Below are 21,609 nucleotides of genomic sequence, written 5' to 3'. Positions count from 1 at the left end.
GATGGCTGTATGGGTAAGGGGTGTGCTGTTCCTGGATTCACCACTCTGTAGATAATAGCGGTTTCAGGGTCACACCGCACTTCAGACGGATTTCTCACCTTGTGTGGGACACACAAAGAAGTTTTTCCAGAGCTCCTGATGTGGATGTGCTGGTCTTGGTAACTCCAGTCTGGGGTGCAACGCCAGGAGATGAACACCAATCATGTCTCACTTTAGCATTGATTTCCACTTCTTCCCTCACTAACCTTCAAGTCAAACCAGTGCAGCAGGAAAGGAGCTGTTTTCCGTCCCTGGCAACCTTGCCTGAAGAGCAAAATGAGAACTCAGTGCTAGGGATGACTTTACAGGGAGATGAAGAAGTCTTCAGTTGGCTCTAGTACAAAGTGTCACGGCTTCAGTTCACATCCCCTGAAAGGGTGCTTCTGGCAATGCTGAAGGAGGATGGGGCTGTCTTCCTGCTCAGAGGCTGGAGTGTGCCACTCACTGACTCACCCTCCTCATTTCCTGGGATGCCTGGGTGTTCCAAGACACTAATGGAGGATTAAATTAAGGTTGCCATGACAGCTATGTAAATGCTGTCATAATATCCACAGACTTTGTATCACCTTCCTTGGAAGTTCAATCCTCTCTTTCTGAAACATTTATCACTTTAATAATTGTATTTCTTAAAAAACTAAACAAAATTGATTTACAGACTGATCTGGTTTCTTTTCTCTTTTTTTCTTTTCTTTTTTCTTTTTCTCTTTCTTTCTTTCTTTTTTCTTTTCTTTTTTGACAGGATTTCTCTGTTTGTAGCCCTGGATGTCCTAGGACTTGCTCTGTAGACCAGGCTGGCCTCAAACTCACAGAGATCTGGCTGCCTCTGCCTCCTGAGTGCTGAGACTAAAGGTGTGGGCCGCCACCTGGCCAAGTCTTTTTTTTTTTTTTTAACCTGACTGAACAAACCCACTAAGACTAGCAGCCAGAGCACTACTGTCTACCTTTTCAACACTATGTCCCTTTGGACCCTCATTCCCTTACATACGGAGGAGAGACTTCCTAGAACAGGAGATGCCTGTGAGTCCAATCCTTTCTTACAACGCTCTGAGGTCTCTCCTCCTCCCCGGCAATAACTTCATCTGCTGGATTCATTTTACTCTATCCCTTTTTACAATTGTTAATGCCAATCTTTGGTTTTGATTAATGGATTCTGTTTTTCTACTAGGAATGTAATATATTCTAATTACTTTGCTCGTACCCCAATCAGTCCCTACCCCCAATTTCGTTTATCTGAAATTCATGGCTTTGAATTTTGTTTCGCAACACATTAGTTGAACCGGGTGGGGGGAGGCATCTGGGTGACTACTAACTCTCATTTAGAGCCTGGTGTGTCATCAGTGGGTGTGCGACCACCTTTTTCTGAATCTGTCAGTAGCAAATAGTACAGCAGTAAGTGGTGAGCCCCCAGCCTCTTGACTGTTGATGGCCTATTCTTATGCAGACCCAGAACAGGCATGTGTAGCAGCTGTGAACTCTGGATTTCAAAGGCCGTGTCTTGGCCAGAAGAAGCCAATTTACAGCTCTTATATCTTCTGGTTATTCTATCCTTTCTGCTCCCTCCTCTGCCATGCTCCCGGAGCCTTACACAGGGTGCAGAATACTAATATTTTGTTTTAATCTTGCAAAAGTTTTACTTAAAAAATGAGACCCTAAATTTCTAGAATATGTGTAGGTTAATATGTGTCCCCCATGACTTCCTCAATTCCTGGCAAACAGGAAGACAGTGCTCGTTGGGAAGCCTGGCCTCCCAGTTTTCATTCGACAGGAAACAGCACTCCCGAAGGTGTGGCTTTTTTTTTTTTTTTTTAAGGGAACTCTGGTGGCTGAGGATTTAAAAGAATGTTGGGTCCTAGCCTACAACAGACACAGCCTATAATGAGTACATGGTCATTAACCTCATCCTGCTTCGTCTGTTAGAGGCCAACAATTTCTTGCTCATATGGCCCCATGTAACTGCACTGCATTAGTTACTTCTGGAGTGCAGGGCAGTGTCTGTGATGTGGCAGAACCACATACTATACTTGGATAAACATTTCTAGCTGAGTTGCACACAGGAAGCTTCCAAAGCCTTAAAATTGGCTAATTTCCAAAAAAACGGGGGTAACTTCAAATGGCCCTCCCAGCTGAGTAAGTGCTATGCTCAGCTGTCTTCAGCAGGCTTTGCCCCTCCCCCTGGGATCTTCCCTGCTGTCTCCTTCTTCTCTACTGGGGCTAAGCCTTTGGTTTCTCCTTAAGATCATTCTAACATTTGTTTATGAGAGGCACCCTCCAGAATGTCTGGCCAGGTTTGGTTAACCAGAAGCAGAACCAACTTAACCCAAGAGACTTTGATTCAGATCAGACAGGTACCCGTGCCTTTATTAGCAAATGGCTTCAGTTTCTCAAATGATACCAGGCTCAGGGACCTTTCTTTAAATTTTATTTTTTTTCAAACTTTTTTTTTTTTTTTTTTTTTGATTTTCGAGACAGGATTTCTCTGTGTAGCCTTGGCTGTCCTGGAACTCACTCTGTAGACCAGGCTGGCCTCAAACTCAGAAATCCACCTGCCTCTGCCTCCCAAGTGCTGGGATTAAAGGCTAAATTTTATTTTTAAAGTTGTATTTGTACTGGTGTTTTGTCTGCATATATGTCTGTGCACTATTTACAAGCCTGATGCTTGAGAAGGCCAAGAAGAGGGCAGCAGGCAGCAGATTCCCTGGAACTGTAGTTACCAACAATTATAAGTTGCCATGTGGAATTAAACCTGGGTCCTCTAGAAGAACAGCCAGTCCTCTTAGTCACTGAGCCATCTCTCTAGTCCTCCAGGTGTAAAAAAAAAAAAAAAATTGTTCCATTTGTTTATTCATTTTGTGAGTCTAGGGGCCCCACATGCTATGCAGCTCTTGTGTGTAGGTCTAAGGACAATTTGTGGGAGCTGGCTCTCTCCTTTTATCGTGAGGTTTTCAAGGACTAAACTCAGATTGTCAAACTTGGTAAGAGTGCCTTTACCTGAACCATCTCACTAGCCCCTGGCTTCCAAAATCCTGACTCAGCACCAGAAGGGTCATTTGGATTCTGTTATGGCATATAACTACCTTGACCACCAATGCTTTCTGCATTGCCTTCAGGGTTCCATCAGATGGAATCAGCAGTGTGGAGGATCAACAGTTATGAACACTTACTGTTCTTCCAGGGGATCTAAATTCAGTCCCCAGGACATTAGGCAACTTATAACTCTATAACTGCCTGGAACTTCAGTTTCGGAGATTCTGATGCTTGACATCTTCAGGTACCTGCACACATGTAAAACACACACAAGCGCGCGTGCGCACACACACATTTAAAAAATAGAAAAGAGAGAAAGTATGAATTTTAGGAAAAGCTGAGTCACACAGAGTATGCTGGTGTTCCACTCTAATCCTAGCAGTTGGGTGGTGGAAGTAGGAGGCTCAGGAAATCATTGTCATCTGTTGCTATATAGTGAATTCAAGGCTTGCCTGGGCTACATGAGCTAGATCCAGGAGAGGGAGAGGAAGGGGGAAAGGAAGGAGGTTAGGGAGAGGGAGAGAAAAAACAGACTGACCCTAAAAAGAGTTTCACTTGGAAACGGCCCTAAATTTATAAAGGAGGCAGGCAGCCATTTTTCTGGTGTGTGTGTGTGTGTGTGTGTGTGTGTGTCTATTCCAGGAGGAACCACAAACAAAGCTTTAGGGGCCTTGCCCTGGGCATCTTGATGTTTTAGCTGCTGAGATACTCAGCATGATCTTCCCCAGGGTCACCATACTCTCTCATTTGCTACCAAGCACTGACTAGTAAGCTAGCAATCCACATCAGGTTGTGTACCTTTCATGAGTCTGGAAAGTTCTGTGTAGGCCTCTTCTCACCACCATTCAGTGTACACGTATTTCTGTTCCAAAGTGTGCAGACTGTCCTCCTTTCCTTCCCTCCTCTCCCCTCTCTCTTCCCCTCCCCTCCCCTCCTCTCCCCTCCTCTAATACCCCTTAATAATTTTTGTTGACATTGGCTATTACGTATTTTGTGCTCCCGTGGGGGGGGGGGCAGTGTTCTTCCTGATTTTAGTTGCATAAACATTTATCAAAGACATGTTCTGTCTTTAAAAGCTTCTTGTTTGAAAAACCAAACTAAGGGTGCTAACTAGGGTCTTGTCAGGAAATACTCATTCGAGTGAACTTAGTAGTCAGGACAGACCATTCCCAGAGGTGTGAACAAGGGGAAGTGGAAAGTGTGAGAGGATACTGAGGCATCCAGAGAGCGCTGCTGGCCTCCAGGTGGTAGAGGAAGGGCCATTGTTACAGAGCCCTGAGGGAACAGACATGAAAGAATGACTGTCCAGTGCAAACAGCCTTTGTATAGGTGAACAGCCACTTCTAGAACCTGAGCAAGGCAGAGGACAGAGGGAGATAAAAATCTGACTTTTCCGTACTCCATTTCTGTTGCCTGTGAATGGTGGAGCAAAGAAACCTCATTGATATAGTTCCTAGGAATGAGCCTCCAGGACACAGAGGGGTAGAGAAAGAATCTGGAAACTGGTGTAGGAAATGGAGAATAACCAGGCTATGGAACTCACTACAGTTTAAATTGTATAGCAACCCACCATTTTCTGATATTTTGTTATTTAGTTATTTGGACGGTTGATATTGCTGTGTATCTGGCTTATAGTTTTGTGGGTATATTACTACATCTTGCTTGGTTGTTTTTTTTTTCAAGACAGGGTATCTCTGTGTAGCCATGGCTGTCCTGAAACTTGCTCTATAGACCAGACTGGTCTTAAACTCAGAGACCCACCTGAATACTGGCACTAAAGGCATGAGCCACCACGTACAAATGATTATTACACCTCTTTATTTCTTAGTTTTTGTTCATGTGTAGTGCTCAGGGCCATTTACATCTAGGATAGGACTCTATCAGAGCCAACACCCCCAGTTCACATCACCACTGATACTGGGAAATGACATGGTTATACTTTCTGTAGCAACAAAGATGACCACATGCATTTTCCTATCCTAATTTTTTTTAACAGCTCAACAACAAATTTTCCAAGTGTGTAATAAGGAAAATTGCCTGAGATTGATTTCTCAACCTAACCCCATGCACAATGGTAAGGTGAATTGGCAGTAAAACTCACACAATGGAAATCTCCCAATTTCAACTCGAGGTAGCCCAGACTCCAACTGGGGTGGCTGACTCTGTTGCACACAACAAAGTCAAGTTCATATTTGAGCTTTGCAGGAAGCTCTTGGTCTGATCTTCAGCAGCCTTCCCCTTTACCAACAGAAGAGTTGAAAAAAAGATTCTTTCACATTTCCTGTCCCTTACCGTCTGCCCAGGTTTGCTTCTAACACTGGTTTCCGAATCTGCTTCGAAGATTCTCAAACCAAACCAAGGACAGACTACAAAAGGGAAGCTGCGTCCTGATAAGAATGTGCTGATCTGTGATTTTGTTTGGTCTTCCACATATCCTAACACACCGATTAGACATTTCAACAATGTGCTGTTTGGATGTTTTATCTATTGGACCAAATGGCAAAACTTTCCTAAAGTTTCCTCTCCAAATTGACTTGTTGCTGGTTATTTACTAGAGGCAAAAACAGATGTCCTTGCTCCGTTCCTTTATCATGGACACAACCCAAATAAGCCATGCTGTTTTCTCTCAGCGGTGGTCTAATTGTAACAAATAGTAATAGCATTACCTGCCATGTGAATAGCTTAAACAACAGGGTTTCTCTGTGAAGCCCTGGCTGGACTGGAATTCACTCTGTAGATTGGGCTGGCCTCTCAGAGATCAAATTGGCTCTGCCTCCTAAGTACTGGGATTAAAGGTGTTTCCATTACACCTCGCTTTAAAAAGTAAAAATTTAATGTAAAACTACAATGAGTGCACTTTTAATGAAAAGAGTGCAGCAGAGCAATTTATCAATGAGTATATCTCAAAACTATTGAATGACTAAGTATTGCCTAAAGTTGAAGGCCAGTTACTAATTTTCTTTTTCTTTTTTGTGTGTTATTTTGAGAAAGGCTGGCATGTTGTTTTAGCCCCAGCGTGCTAGGATTGAAGGAAGTTGTTCTACATTGATCTTTTGTTAGTCTGCCCAGGCTATGTAATTTTGGAAATAGAGCTCCATATAGCTATTTACAAAGCCGATCACGTGAGTAAAAATAGTGATATTTTGTAAGAAAATGTAAATAATATTTTTTAAATGGTGTTGTTAATTTATTTGCTATTGTACTCGTTTCTGAGGCTCTTAGAAATAAGCACAGTCAACTATGAAACATCTCAGCTAACATAACTTATGGGGCATCTGTGTAACCCATGGAAACAAAGTAGGTGATCTTACAAAGATCTTACAAAGTAGGTGAGAGAACAGATACACAAAGAGACACATTGCCTTGGAGTTTTTCCCAAAGTATTTTTTCCTTGACCTTAATTAGCAGACCAAAAAAAAAAAAATGGTCTGTGAAATTTTAATTTTAATGTTTATACCAGAGGAGTCAAGCAATTAAAACTTGTTTAAACAAGGTTCTACTTAGAACACTTCTGAAAATTTAGAGGGCCTGGGATTGTAGTGCAATGCCAAAGTACTTGCCTATCTTGCATGGAATCTAGTGCTCAGTCCCCAGCAGTGGGAAAGAAACCAAATAGTAAGAGCCCACTCACTGGACAGATTCTGTGCTAGGCAGACAGCTAGGGAGAGGGACCATGGCTAGGTAACAACAGTGGTAAACTCCCAAGACCACCAGCTTCTTCTTCAACTTCTTAGAGTTTCTTCTATTGCTTCGGCCACAGAACACTATAGCCAAAAGCAAGCTGGGGAGGACAGGATTTATTCGGCTTTCACTTTCACACTGTAGTCTATCATTGAAGGACAGGAACTTGAAGGGCAGGAGCTGAAGGCAGGAGCTGATGCAGAGACCACGAGGGTGCTGCTTACTGGCTTGCTTCCCATGGCTTGCTTTGCCTTTCTTATAGAACCCACAGCCACCCCAGGGATGGCATCACCCACAATGATCTGAGCCCTCCCCTGTCGATCACTAATTAAGAAAATGTCCTACAGATTTGCCTATAGCCCAATCATATGGAGGCATCTTCTTAATTGAGGCTGCCTCCCCTCTGATAACTCTAGTTGTGTAGAGTTGACATAAAACTAGTCAGGATAGCCTCCTGACTTGAGACAAAAGCCTCTGGTCTTATCTGCATGTCTGTGGTGTGTGTTTCTTTACTTCCCAATGCCTGCCCTTAACTCGGTTTGCTGTGCTTCACGTTCCTCCACTTTTGTGCTTCAGATTTTTCCTGCCTTTTAATTCCTTATCTGGCAGAGAAAATGAACCTAATCAAGACCCTTGACTGTATTATTTCAAGACTGTATGAGAAGGAAGGCAAGTTTACATATATTTGTTAAGAAACATATCTCAAAATGAATTGTTTCTTTTTTGTTTACTGAGTTAGCATACTCCAAATAAACTTCATAAACTAGATTATTTCTGAAGTTTCACTTAAGAACTTGAAAACTTAATATGAAACCAGAAAGAACTTTTTCTTTCAGTTAATAGTTATCTAATATAAAGCAATATTATAATTGATCTAATATTCCATTGATGTACATTTATGTTGACAATTTTTCTACTCTCTACAACAGTACATGTTAGCTTTTCACTACTATAACAAAATATACAAGACAATTAACTTATGAAGAGAAAAGCTTTGTTTTTGGTGCCAGTGATGGAGTTCTAGTGCATGATTGGTTGGTCATGCTGCTTTGAACTTGTGTTTAGGCAACACATCCTAGTTGGAATGTGTGTTGGTGTAAAAAGCTGTTCATTCTTATGTATAGAAATATGTCTTTCCAAGTTCACGTGTTTGTAATTTTGATTCTGCAGTTCCTGTTTCACTCTAACCCCACAAAAGTAGCGACGTTACACAGATATTAACGCTTTTCAGTTAGAAAAGAGCCAAGTATGTCGTCTCTAGCGAGAAAGCACGACAGGTACATTCAGTAATGTGGAGTTTATTTTCACTTGAAAATACATTCAGCAGGAATTTCTTTTGAATCTAACCCATGTCAAGAGCTTTTAGGCACTTGAGATCTTCATATACACCAGCAATTCAAAGCCACATTTCTGCCTGTGTTGGAACATACATTTGAGTTCTACATTTTGAAACTCTTTGCTGCTTCTTAAGAAGCCAGTTAAATGTCAAAATTCTGAATTTGATTTGTTGAGATTCTCCACATGGGAGCCAGACATATGCTACAAAGTGTTATTTAAAAACCAAGTAGGGGCAATGTTGCCTATGATTTCATCACTCCATCAGGTCCTCTCCCAACAACATACTAACCAGAGAGCTCTTTTTATCTGACTCCATCTGCTGTTGGTAGTGATCAGCATACTGTGGGCACTGTGGTATCATCTGAGATTAGGTTGTGAAATAGGAAGTGGAGATGCAAGCAGATTTGCAAGTGTATGCAAACTGTTCCCTTCTATTTCTTGCTGAAGCTAAGAGTGCCCAACTCAGGTTTGGGAGTAGGCAGGATAGAGCTATCAGCACATTCTTATCAAGGAACAGTTTCCTTTCTGCACACTGACCTTATTTTAGTTTTGGAAAGAGATCAAAAGGGGATTCTCTGGAAAGTAGTTTCAGAAGCACACAACATTACTATATGAATTACTGTATGCTGAACAAGGGCATGGAAAAGGGGTCATGTTAGAAACGGGGTGGGGGTGGGGGAACAGAAACATTGAGAGCCAATGAAAGGGAATAGGAAGTGCAAAGATACAATGTAGTCTCGCAAATTTGTAAATTTTCATCTTGAGCATCAAAGAGAAGAATTTCTTGGAATATTGGTCCCATTAGATTTAATAAAGACTGTAAGCTACAGCTGTTAGAAACTTTCCCAACATTCCGGTGAGATTTACTTATTATTACTTAACAACTGAAAATTCAGCTTGTTCTAGATGCCGCTAGACATTACGGCATCTTTATAGATGAAGCTCAGAAAAAAGCAATCTCCAGAACCTGGCTTTTGAACCCTATGCCGGCTTCCCTCTTCTTTGGTGTTATTGAAATCTGATCTGGGCATCATAAAAGGCACAATCAACAAGTGGTTAATAATGATTTCTGATTTCCTCATATTTTTTTCAGTCTCTCGATTTTATAGCCAGAAGGTTTAAGCCAACAGTTTTTGTGATGGTGAAAGTGTAAAGGGTGAAGCGGCAATTAATGGTAGAAGCCAGGCCTCTGTGTATTCTCATTCCAGCTACTCACCACACACGATCGCTACACATTTCACTGCGGACCACTTCCGGGTTCCACACTGCCACACTGTAAACTGGATAGACTTTGGACAATGGCACCCGAGTGGCCCACAGTGATTGCACACAGCAGGCCCTATGGATTCAAGTGCAGTCACGCTCCTGTGTACTGCTCGTCCAGCACTCGGCGCTAGGTTCAGACCACCAATAGCTCGGCACAGACCTAGTTATTAGCTCAAGATCCCCAGAGATCCATCTCCTGCCAACAGAAGTGCGACACGTTCATCGACACTAAGTGGAGTTGCCAGGCTGTGGACCCTAGAGCTCGGGCGCCATTAAGTCCCAGACGGCAGGGAGCCTGCCGCCGTAGCACTTTCCGCTCTCCACTCCCCCATATCCCTACTAGCGTTTTCCCAACACTTCCCACAAGATGTTTACAAAGTGTTGACGCCCACTCGGCCGCGGGCTTCCTCACCCTCCCTAATTTCTTCGCACCGCCCAGCTTGTCCCCACAACCTCCCAACACCCCGCCCATCTGGCATTCCATGGCTACCTTGCCCCACGCACCCTTTGCAGTTTGGGACCTGGCGCCCCGCCCACTCCAGCTATCATCACGTGATCCGCCCGTCCCTCACACGAGCCATTGCTCCGCCCCTTCTGTCACGTGCTCCCAACCATCCGCCCATTTACAGTACCTGCCCCGCCTCCGCTCATCACGTGGACCCTCCGCACCGCCCCCCTTGAGCATCTCGCCACACCCTCTCACGTCCCTCCGCCCCGCCCTCCCAGGAGACCGCCAGCCCCACTCGTCACGTGGCCAAATGCCCCGCCCCCTGCTTAGTGCCCGCCCCGCCCCCGCGCCGGCGCGCTCCGACGTGCCCTGGAACTTACCCTCCCTCAGAGACCAGCCTGCGGGGACGCCCGATTGAGGTTGCCGAGTGAGCGCTCTTCGGGCGGTCTCTGTCGCTCGGTCACAGCGCCGGATGAGAAGGGAGCTGCCCGTCGCGAGGTCTCCAACCCTTGGTAAAGAGGCCGGGCGCGGGTTCCCGCGGAACGCACAAAGGCGCTCGGGGGCGCGGGCTATGCCCGCCGAAGGCTGCGCCGGGGAGGGCGGCGGCCGCTTGGCCTGCGGGGCGAACAGGTTTACTTGACCCTGGGCTCAGCCTGGGCTCCCCGGCTTCCTGCCTGCGGGCAGCGGGCCCCGGGGAGGGCGGGAGGGCCGGCCTGCCCCCCGCGGCTGCTGCCTGTGGGCACACCTGCCACCTGGGCCTCGTCGGGGACCGCGGACGCGAACCGCACGCTCTCCCCGGCCCTGAGGAGCTGCCCCCCTGGTTCTGCTGCGAGGTATCTCTTCTGAGCCCTTGAATCACAGACAAGAGACCCTGCTGCCAGCGCGCTGCCTGCCTACCTCCTTTCTCAGGCTCTTGTTTTGTCTTTCCGGGAAGGCTGCCCTTGACACGTTGTGTCTTAAGTTACTGCAGACCCTCACAGACAGAATGGCCACAAGGTGGTCATTAGTGAGAAAGGCACGCCCTTCAGTTTCTGAGGCGGGTGTAGTCCCCCCCACCTTTTTTTTTTCTTTTTTTTTTCTTTGCCTACAGCAGCGTTTTAAAATGCTTTGCAAAGGCGAACGCAAATTTTCTAGTATACCTTTTCAAAAAAGTTGGGCTGCCATTCCAAGTGAAGTGCCACGGGTAAAGGTTTTTAACACTGGTTACAAGGTTGGTTTGTGTGGTTCATGTTGACATGCGGAAGTAGATTTTATTGACCATTTAGGTACACATTCCTAAAGGGAGGTACATTGGAGGAAGGAGCATTAATAAAGAGTCACCCGGGTTCTGGTCTAGATTTTGCTGTCCGACTTACAGAGGTGAAACCTTGGAAAACTTGGAATGTTGCAGTGAGAAATGTTGAGAGTATCTAGCCTGTAGCAGTGCCTCTTTTGTACTTAAAAGCTGAGAAGTGGTGGCCTGGAGGTGTTTATTTGCTCAGGTCCGGTTCTGCTTACCTGATCTCTAAGAGGGTGTGTGGTAGAATGGATCATCTTTCTGTTTCTCCATTGCTCCATCTCTGGCTGCAGGTGCATTGTTTTCTGTTTTAAAATTACATTGGAAACCTTTAAGAAGAGGTGTAGAACCCCAAGCAATACTTAAGACTAAGACCTAAGGTTCTTGAAGGTATGATTTAACCCATGCCATCCAAGTTTAGGCCAACAGGGCACACAGAACTTTACATCTTTCTGGGGTGTTTTTTCTAAAAGTTTTCTAAAAGGAAACAAAGCATAATTCATATTTTCCCTTTCCCCTCCTCTCTCTCTCTTCCTCTCCTCATCTGCTTGTGTGTGTAGTTCCTAGTATTTATCGACTGTCTCCTGTTCTTTATCAACTACAGAGGTTGGGAGATTGCTCATTGAGTCATGATATGACACCACTTGTGTAGATTAGTTGTGCTTATAGAATTGTCAATACTTCCAGTTTTTAATATCCTACTCCATTTGTGAGGCATAGATGAAATATGTAAATGCCGCAGAACAGCTTATTAGTTTGACCTTTTTTTATTAGAAAATACTTTTTCAGTGCTTTAAAAAAAATGGCCTGATTTAAAAATGAGCTTTATTAATTTAATTCCTAAAAGTGCAAATGACATTTCTGGGGATAAGGGTAATAATTTTATTTATTTACTTTTTTAAAAAATTGAGATAGGGCCTTACTTATGTAGGTAGCTCTGGCTGTCCTGAAACTCATTAAGAGGATCAGGCTGGCCTTGACTTGACAGAGATCTCCCTCTCCCCTGAGTACTGGGATTCAAGGTATGCACTACCATGCCTATCTACAAGTAGTACTTTTAAATTAACTAAAATGTGATAGTGGTCTGTAAAATCACTGAATAGTAGTAATATTATTTATCTGAGAAAGTGGACATTGAAATTTTGTAATAAATAATAAAAGAGAAAAATGAAATTAAACTTTTACCCCACTTTGAATTTAATGGTTTTAGTCTTATTTGGGCGTATGTGTTACTGGAAATCAAACCCAGGGCCTTGGAATGTTGGCTGAGTGTTTTCTAGTAAAACTAAGAACCTAATAAACATTAGTTATAATTGTAAATATTTCTTTTTCTGTAGAATCAGTCACATGTAGAAGTGAATCTTTTTAACCCAGGTATTCATTGTATTTTAAATCGCGTTCAGTTGAGGACCTCAATATTGTCCTCTTTGTGACTTCACTTTTCCTTGGTTAGCTGGTCTAATTATACTAGAACCATGTAATTCAGCCATTATCTTGTTGCTTTCATAGAACCAGTGACTGTGCCGTGGTTTCGGTTTATAGGTGACTTGTTTTATATTTGAATTGAGTCAACAAATGATAATGTTTCATCTGGGAGCTCCTTGCTCCTGTTCATAATCGAAGGCTTCTCTAATCCTCAAGCACAGGGGATCACCTGCCCTTCTAGTAAACCCATGGGTCATATGTGTTTCGTCCAGACCACTGACAACTGTAGTATCATAGAAATGTACTACCACCTATCATGTGATCTTAATTTGTAGTACTCACGTTACAAAAAAAAAACCCAAGTGAGCAAATTACATAACAAATCTATTTAGCCTGCTATATTAAAAATATTTTAGTGTATAATTAACAAAATTCTCATTGTCTTGATTAACTTTTTGATAGCTCCTGTAGCTTATACTTAGAGCACTAATTTATTCTATCCACGATTAAAATTTTTAGTAATCACATCAATAGTGGCTATTGTGTTATGCTATATATTGTTGGTTAGTCTGAACTTTTTTTTCCCTCTTTTTGAGACTGGGTCTATGTAGGTCTGGCTGGAACTCATTGTGTAGACCAGGGTATAGTCACCTGCTTCTCCTCTGGAGTGCCCAACTGGTTAGTCTGAACTCTAAGAATGCTGTTCTTAGTATGTTTGCAGATTAGCACAATGTAGTGTTGATTGTGAAGTGTAGATTTTGGGGCTTCCGTTTCATACTATCACTAACATTTCTAAAACTGAGACTCAGTACTTCATGGTTTAAAAACTCTCTAGTATGTGATTATGGAATGCCTGTGGCATTCTGGATGAGATTGTAGGTCAGAAAGGTCAGTGTCGGGGCAGTAGGGAAGAACTAAGAAAATCTGAATGAAGTATGGACATTATTATCCATCAGATAATTTTGTTACTGATTTATTGACTTAAGATAAGTGTGCCAAGTATAACATTTAGTGAGGCAAATAGAGTCCCAGGGCATGTAGGAATAGGGCAGAAGCACTATTTTTGTAGTAATTCTATGTCTTTTTTTTTTTTTTTTTTTTTTGGTTTGGTTTTTCAAGACAGGGTTTCTCTGTGTAGTCCTGGCTATCCTGGAACTCACTCTGCAGACCAGGCTGGCCTTGAACTCAGAAATCCACCTGCCTCTGCCTCCCAAGTGCTGGGATTAAAGGTGTGAGCCACCACTGTCCGGCTCTATAAGTCTTTTTGAATCAAGGTTTTATGTAGCCAGGCTGACCTTGAATTTGATAAGTAGTTGAAGATGACTTTGAATTTAGGATACTCTTGCCACCACCTCCCAAGTGCTGGGATTATAGATGTTTGCCACTGCACAGAGTTGATACTGTGCTGGGATTGGAACTCAGAGCCTCTTGTATGCTAAGCTATATCCCAGCCTTAATTTTACAAGTCTTAAACTCTTCCAAAATTAGTATATTAAAAAAAATTAGATGATCCTTCCCAGATAATTCCAGTGCTCTACATATGAGAATCAGTGCTCTGAGTCACCAATGACTTGCCCTCTGCAGTTTGGATGGCAGAATGGGATCTGGTATTTAGTATTTTTGTCAGAGGAGATAAAATTTAGGAAGGACTTATTGTTCTAAGTATCTGTACATTTAATTCTCCCAATGCATGGTTGACATGTATCCGGAAACAGACTTGGAGAGGTTCATTGCCTTCTCTAAGATCACACAGCTGATGAAACAGGGACTAGTTTTACTGTATTGCATTTTTCTACTCACAACTTTTGCTTCCTACAGTATATGGTGATTAATATGAATACTGTGTATCATGTTTTAATTTACAAAGGTCATTTCTCTTGCCTCTTTCACAGGGATCTTTTGAAGTTTGTATTGTTTCTTTCTTTCTCTTTTAACCAATAAGATACCCAAGGAGCTGAAATGGCACAGCTCAGGTTTAAACCTTAGTCCTCTGACCTTGAGTTCTGTGCTTTTTCTCTTCCCTCACACAGAATTTAGAATATCTTAAGGTGTTAGAGTGGTATCTTTGAAAATTGGACAAGAAGTACTTATATTTTGTTATATATCATTATGCTTTTTAAGTTTCACTTGTATTAAGGTATAGTATATGTATACTAACCTGTATCCTAGTCTGTAGACCAAGTCACAAATGGAAAAGAATAATTTTAACACTGAGACTCAATGTACTTTTAAGTCACTTTTAGTTGAGGACCTGTTGGGCTGCCTGCCATCTTTCTCACTTGATTTTTCTTTGGTCAACTGGTCTAATTGTGCTAGAACCTAGTGATTGAGCCATTACCTTGTTGCTTTCATAGAGATGATTGATTGCTGTTTCAGTTTATAGTTGATTTGCTTTATAGTTGAACTGCTAAATACTGAGCTCTCGAAGGCCCCTCTGCCTTGTTGGTAATTGCTTCTCCAAACTAGTCTCCTGTACTTTTAGTGAGCTCCAGGTTGTATGTATAATGGTCCTCTGTCCAAATTTAAACTTGCTTCTATTGGGGTATAGTATACATGGATTAGAAACATGCTAATGCTTAAGTGAATGAACTCATATGAGTAAATACATATAACAACCCAGATGTACTTCAGAAGCGTTATTCTAAATGGTACACAGGAAACACAGAAGGCTGTCTCATCCCCTATGATTTTTTTTTCTATCATAACTTTTGCATCCTTGGGCAAGCAGTGACTAATGGGATACTCTTTACCATGCTTTTTTTTTTTTTTTTTTAATATTTATTTATTTATTGTATTGATGAGTACACTGTAGCTGTCTTCAGACACACCAGAAGAGGGCATCCAATCTCATTACGGATGGTTGTGAGCCACCATGTGGTTGCTGGGATTTGAACTCAGGACCTCTGGAAGAGCAGTCAGTGCTCTTAACCGCTGAGCCATCTCTCCAGCCCCTACCATGCTTTTTATACTTGTAGATATATTAGTACACATTTATCTTTCTCATCTCTCAAAAATCTTTGTGTTTACTATTTTATAGAGGTGTGTATATGAGTTTAGGCATTTGGTGACTGACAGATCTTTTTGTGGCCTGACATTGCTGCATCTCTTGGGTGAGTTACCAGTGTATACAGTAAGCATACACTTTTATTAGGAACTGACAAGTTGTTTTTTAGGATAACTGTGTCATTTTACATTCTTGTAGTAGTGAGTGTAGGTTTCAGTTGCTACTGTTCTTATCCTAAAGAATACTTTTTAAAATAATTTTTGCCAGGTGTAGTGGAAACACAACCTTTTATCCCAGCACTCAGGAGGCAGAGGCAGGTGGAACTCTGTGAGTTCAAGGCCAGCCTGGACTACACATTTTTAAGCAAGCCAGGGCTATACAGTAAGACCCTGACTTTTTTAAAAAAGCAAATAAGTATAATGTTTGGTTGTTTGACTTAAAACATACAGTTTGATTAGCTTAGTAAAATGCATATACTTGAGAACATATATAGTTTACACATAATCTAAGTTTGTTTGTGTGTTGGAGCTTGCTCCTCAGTGTGATGGTGTTTCAGGAGCTTGCAGGCATGGCCAACTTGGGCTGCAGGTGCCTCCAAAAAGACAAACTGTGAAACTGAGTGAGTCATGGTGCATGCCTATAATCCCAGCATTCAGGAGGCAGAGGCAGGTGGAGCTCTTGAGTTTGAGGACTGTTTGGTCTACAGAGTGAGTTCCAGGACATCCAGGGCTACATAGATAAACTCTGTCTCAAAAACAAGCAAACAAACATAGATAAACCCTGTTTCAAAAACAAACTGTTTTTGTTAGGGTTTATATTGCTGTGAAGAGACACCATGACCAAGGCAACTCTTATAAGAGACAGCATTTAATTAGGATTGGCTTACAGGTTCTGAGGTTCAGTCCATTATCATCATGGCAGGAAGCATGGCATAGCCCAGGCAGGCATGTCGCTGGAGGAGTTGAGAGTTCTACATCTTGTTCTGGGCAGACAGGAGAAAACTGTCCCCAACATGGCTAGGAGGAGGGTCTTTAAGCCCAACCTCACAGTGACACACTTCTTCTAACAAGACCATACTTCCTAATAGTGCCACTCCTTGGGTCAAATATATTCAAACCACCACACAAATAAAAGATAAGCTATGAAGATGGTCCAAAACAAAATTGTAGTCTAACTTAAAACAAGATGATGCTTTTGGGTTTGTGGTTTTAAAAATTTCAGTCACACAGTTCTTGAGTGTGACTTTTGTAGATGACAACTTTGTTGCGGTGTTGAAAGATTGTGACATGCCTGTGAGAGGTAAGGCCTATCAAGAAATTATGAAGCTGTTGAGTGTAGTGCCTTCAGGAGGGATTGTTGTGGTTCTCATTAAACCCGCTAGTTTTTGAAAGGTTATTGGTAGGAGAATAAGCCTGGCTTGGCTCTTCCTTGTCAATGATATGACTTCTTGCTCTGTGGTTTCCTCTTCTCCATTTCTTTGTCACCACTTTGAAGCTGTTTGTTATGAGCTCTCACCACAGCCTAGCTATTGCTAGCACCACACCATTTACACTCCAGAATTGTGAGCTAAGTACCCAGCCTCAGGAATTGTCTTATGTAGATCAAATGCTACTGAGTACACCTACTGCCCCCTTAGCCCCAAATCTCCTGAGTTCATTTCCCTTGTTCCTGGCATCACTCACCTGCTTTCTGTTACTTAAGTTAGTTTACATTTTCTAGAATTTTGTGCAGATGGACTCTCATGCAATGTTTGGGATTGTCTTTGTAAAATTATTTGAAACTTACCCAATTTGTTGTGGCGCTAGTTCATTCCTTTTTATTATTGAATGGCATTCCTGACATGGGTATAACACAGTCAGCCTGTTCATATACCTATTGACTGATAGTTGGGCAGCCAGTTGTTGATAAACCTGGTGTTGTTAAATGGAAGCTGTGCGTTTATTTTTCTTTGGTAAATCCCTAAAAGGAGAATCTGTTTCATGTGGTGTAATTACATTTTTAAGCACTAGATAAGTATAATCAAGTAGTCTTCTTCCTTTCTTTCTTTTTACCATTTTACATCCATAGCAGCAGTGTGAGTTTTAGCTGCTTCATATTCCCAGAAACATGAATATGATTTGACTTAACCATAGTAGGTGTGTGGTGGCATCGTTATTTATTTATTTTTTTTAATTTTCATCTTCCTGATGACTGAAGATGTTGGTTATTTTTTTCAAGAGTTTATTCAGTATATGTAGAACTTTGCATAAGCCTGTTGAAACTTTTTGTCTTTTTGTTGTTGCTTTGTTTTTGAGATAGAGTCTCCCTGTGCAGCTCTGCACAGCCTAGAACTCCACTGTACAGACCACACTGGCTTTAAATGCACAGAGATCTGCCTGCCTCTACCAGATGCTGGGATTATCTTCTCATTAACTTGCAAACTCTATATTTTCTAGATGCAGAGTTCTTTGTTGAAATATGTTTTCAAAAATCCGTAGCTTTCCTAATCAGTTTTTCAGTGGTGTCTTTTTTTTCATTTTTAAATACCCAATGGGAAGTCTCTACAGCCTCTACAGTGAAACCATCTATTTGGTGGAGGCATTTTGCCATTGGGAATTATGTATGATCTCTTAAATTCGTAGAATAGAAGCCAAACACAGGTGAGTTATAAAGTAAAATAAGGAGAGGAGTCTTTTAATTTCTGTACCTGTGAAGTCTGGTTATGGGAGGACTATTCAGTCTGTGGAGCGTCCTGTAGGTAAGGTGACCTGATGCTTCAAGGGATCATCCTGTAGGTTAGCCACCATGTGGTCCAAGGGATGAACTACAGACAGTGGTGTCTTGGTGATAAACCAAGATAGAAGTAAAGGGTTCATTAAGCTTATATTATTTTACATGAGACAAAGTAGACATGGCTAGTTTTCAGGTTAGTTAGCATCTCCCCAACTCCTGCTTTTGTTGCCATAGTTGTTGTCACGTGCTGAAGAATGCCAGCAACGCCAGCAAAAGATTTTTAATTGGTGAAATTCAGTTTGAATATTTGCTTTTTTGTCGTTGCTCTTCATTAGAAGAAACCATTGACAAAGCTGGATATTGAGTTTGAGACCAGCTAGGACTACATGGTGAAACCTTGTCTCCAAAACACTGTCAAAATCCAAAATAAACCTTTGCCAAACCAATAATCACTAATATCTTCCCTCTTATAAGCTTTATAACGTCTGTGTTCCATTTTGTTTTCAATGAAATATATGGTACAGGAATTCTGTATGAAGCCTGCTGTGGTGGTGCATGCCTTTAATTCCCACACTTGGGAGGCAGAGGCAGGAGGATCTCTGTGAATTTGAGACCAGCTTTGTCAACAAAACTAGTTCCAGGACAGCCACTACACAAAGAAACCCTGTCTTGAAAAACAAAAAAAACAACAAGAAAAAGAATGCCCTATGAATGTTGAAAGTACTGTCTGTTTGTTCTTAGTGTTTGGATTTGACCCAGAGGGTAACGGTGTTTGCTTTCAAGCCTGACAAGCTGAGTTGGATCCCTAGGACCTAAATGGTGGAAGATCTCCATTATGAACATCCAGTACTAGAGTGGTACATTTCTTTCTTTCTGTTTTTTGGAAATTGGGTTTCTATAACTTTGGTTGTCCTGGAACTCATTATGTAGACTAGGCTGGCCTCAAACACAGAGATCCTCCTGTCTCCACCTCCCTGGGTGCTGAGATTAAAGGTGTAGGCTAGTTGTATATTTTTTTAAAAAACTGATTCTTCGTTATTGTTGTCCCTGAGCAGTAATTTATGTAAATGGAGTTTGCGTTTGGTGGTGTATATTGTATGAGTTTGGGCAAATATGTTATTTATCCAATGTTAGAATAAAATGACAGTATTTTCACTACTTCAGAAATCCTCCAAGGTACTACAGCTGCTCATCTTCCATTCTCCTAGCACATGAAGCCATGGGTTGGCCTTCTGATCTTCTTCACTGTCTCTGTAGTTTGTTTTTTCAAGATGTTATACAGTTGCAATCATGCACCATATTTCATTTTCAGACTGGTTTCTTCTTCTTGATGATGATATGTTTCCTCCATGTTTTTCTGTGTCTTAACAGCTCTTTTGTGTGTGTGTGTGCTAAAATTATATTGCACTAAAATTGCTCATGAGGGTGAGGCAGGAGGATGGAGAATTTGAGACTCTGTCTCAATAAAACAAAACATTATATTATGGATATTTCTGAGTTTCTCCATTTCCCTACTGACAGATCTCTTAGTTGCTGTTTGGATGTAGTAATTATAGGACACCACTGTGGTTGTCACCTGTATACAGGTTTTTAGATAGGCTTTAGATTCTAATGTCTGTAGGTACAAGTCAGGAGCTACTAGGACAGTGGTATGGCACCCCTTTAATCCCAACATGCAGGAGGCAGAAACACCTAGATCTCTCAGTTCGAAGTCATCCTGGTCTATAGAGTGAGTTCTAGGACAGCCAGGACTACACAGAGAAACCCTTGGAAAAACAAAAGCAAAAAGGAAACCAAACAAACAAAAAAAACAAGCAACAAAACAAAAACTCAGGAGTACAATTGCTGCTGCTAAAAATATGTATGTTAAGAAACTTGCAGAGTGTCTTTATTGAACCATTTCACATTCCCACCAGCAATGAAGAGAGCTCCTGGGACTCCACCCTGCTTGGTTCTTGGTGCTGTCAATATTCTGGACATTGCCTTTGTAATAAGCATGCACTAACATCCCATTGTTATCTTAATTTGCATTTCCTAGATGGCATATGGTATGCATCTCTTGATATGTTTATTTAGTATGTATATATCTTTGGTATGGTATCTGTTAAAGTCTTTGGCTCTTTTTCTTTTTCTTTTAAGATTAACTCCTAATTTTGTGTCTTTTTGTGTGCATATGTGTGTAGGTGCTTGTGGCGGCCTGTGCATTGGGTCCCCTGGAGCTGAAGTGACATGTAGTTGTGAGCTGCCTAACATGGGTGCTGGGTGCTGAACTTGGGTCCTGCAAGAGCAATAATTGCTCTTGACTGCTGAACCATCTCACCATCCCTGGCCTATTTTCAAACTGAGTTTTTAATTAAATAGATGCATTTTAAGTTTTTATTATTTTATTAAATGCTTATAGGTATGTCTGGTTATCATTTGTGTGCCCAGTGTCTGAGGAGGCTAGAAGAAGGCTTTGGGATCCCCTGGAAATGGTCTTGAGCCACCATGTGGGTGCTGGGACTTGAACTTGGGTTCTCTGAAAGAGCAAGGTGATGCCTGGCCTTTAATTTCTGAGCCATTTCTTCAGCCCAAATTGATTGATTTTTTTTCTTCCCCTTTTTGGTTTTTCCAAGACATGGTTTCTCTGCAGCCCTGGTTGTCCTGGATCTTGCTTGGTAGGTCAGTCTGACCTGGAACTCAGATCCACCTGCCTCAGCCTCCTGAGTGCTGGGATTAAAGGTGGGCGGCACCACCTAGCTGAGTTGATTGATTTTTAAATGTTAAACTTAGTTCTGTTCTTGGACTTGATGCATTATAATTTGAAAATATTGTTGGAAGGTAAGCATGATATGGAACTTGGGAGGTAGAGTCAGGAAGACTAAGAGTTTGAAGTCAGTAGGCATAGAGAGTTCAAGTCTAGTCTAGACTATGTGAGATGATGGGGGAGGTTAAAGGGATCCAGTTTGCTACAGTTGGATTAGCAATTTTGCTGGGATTTGAACTCATCACCTCTGAAAGAGCAGTCAATGCTCTTATAATTGCTAAACCATCTCTCCAGCCCAGGGATTATTATTTTATTCTTATTTCTTCCCCTTTTGTGGTGTTTGGGTACATATTAGGCAAGCAAGCAGTCTACCAACTAAGTTACATCTCCAGTTTTTTTTTTTTTTTAAGAAAATAAAAATTGATTTACTCTTTGACAGTTTTGTACATGCATGTAATATATATAGTCACACTTGTCACCTATTTCCTTATCTTCATCTTAACTGCCATTAGCTCCCATCTCCAGTTATTTTATTATTTGTTTTGGGGGTCTCACACATGTTAGAGAAGTGAACTACTACCAATAATAATATATTATAGCCTTATTATTGTGGAGAACATAGTGCCAAGAGTTAGTGACTCAGCTTTGAT

At 41.7% G+C, this 21,609-nt stretch overlaps 1 protein-coding gene across 2 annotated transcripts in view; it reads left to right on the top strand.

Annotated features, from left to right (window-relative positions):
* The first annotated feature begins 10,199 nt into the window (after nt 1-10,199).
* Arhgap12 (Rho GTPase activating protein 12) overlaps nt 10,200-21,609 on the top strand; it is a 91,326-nt gene continuing 79,916 nt past the window's right edge. For both annotated transcript variants that reach the window (XM_028778186.1, XM_028778185.1), the window contains exon 1: nt 10,200-10,308. The gene's annotated coding sequence lies outside the window, so the exon portion shown is untranslated. The remainder of the gene's footprint in view (nt 10,309-21,609) is intronic.

This window comes from Grammomys surdaster, unplaced genomic scaffold, assembly GCF_004785775.1.
Source record: "Grammomys surdaster isolate TR1022 unplaced genomic scaffold, NIH_TR_1.0 328, whole genome shotgun sequence".
Taxonomy (NCBI): Eukaryota; Metazoa; Chordata; class Mammalia; order Rodentia; family Muridae; genus Grammomys; species Grammomys surdaster.
The sequence above is the reverse complement of the archived record's forward strand: the minus strand, read 5'-3'. Positions and strand labels throughout refer to the sequence as shown.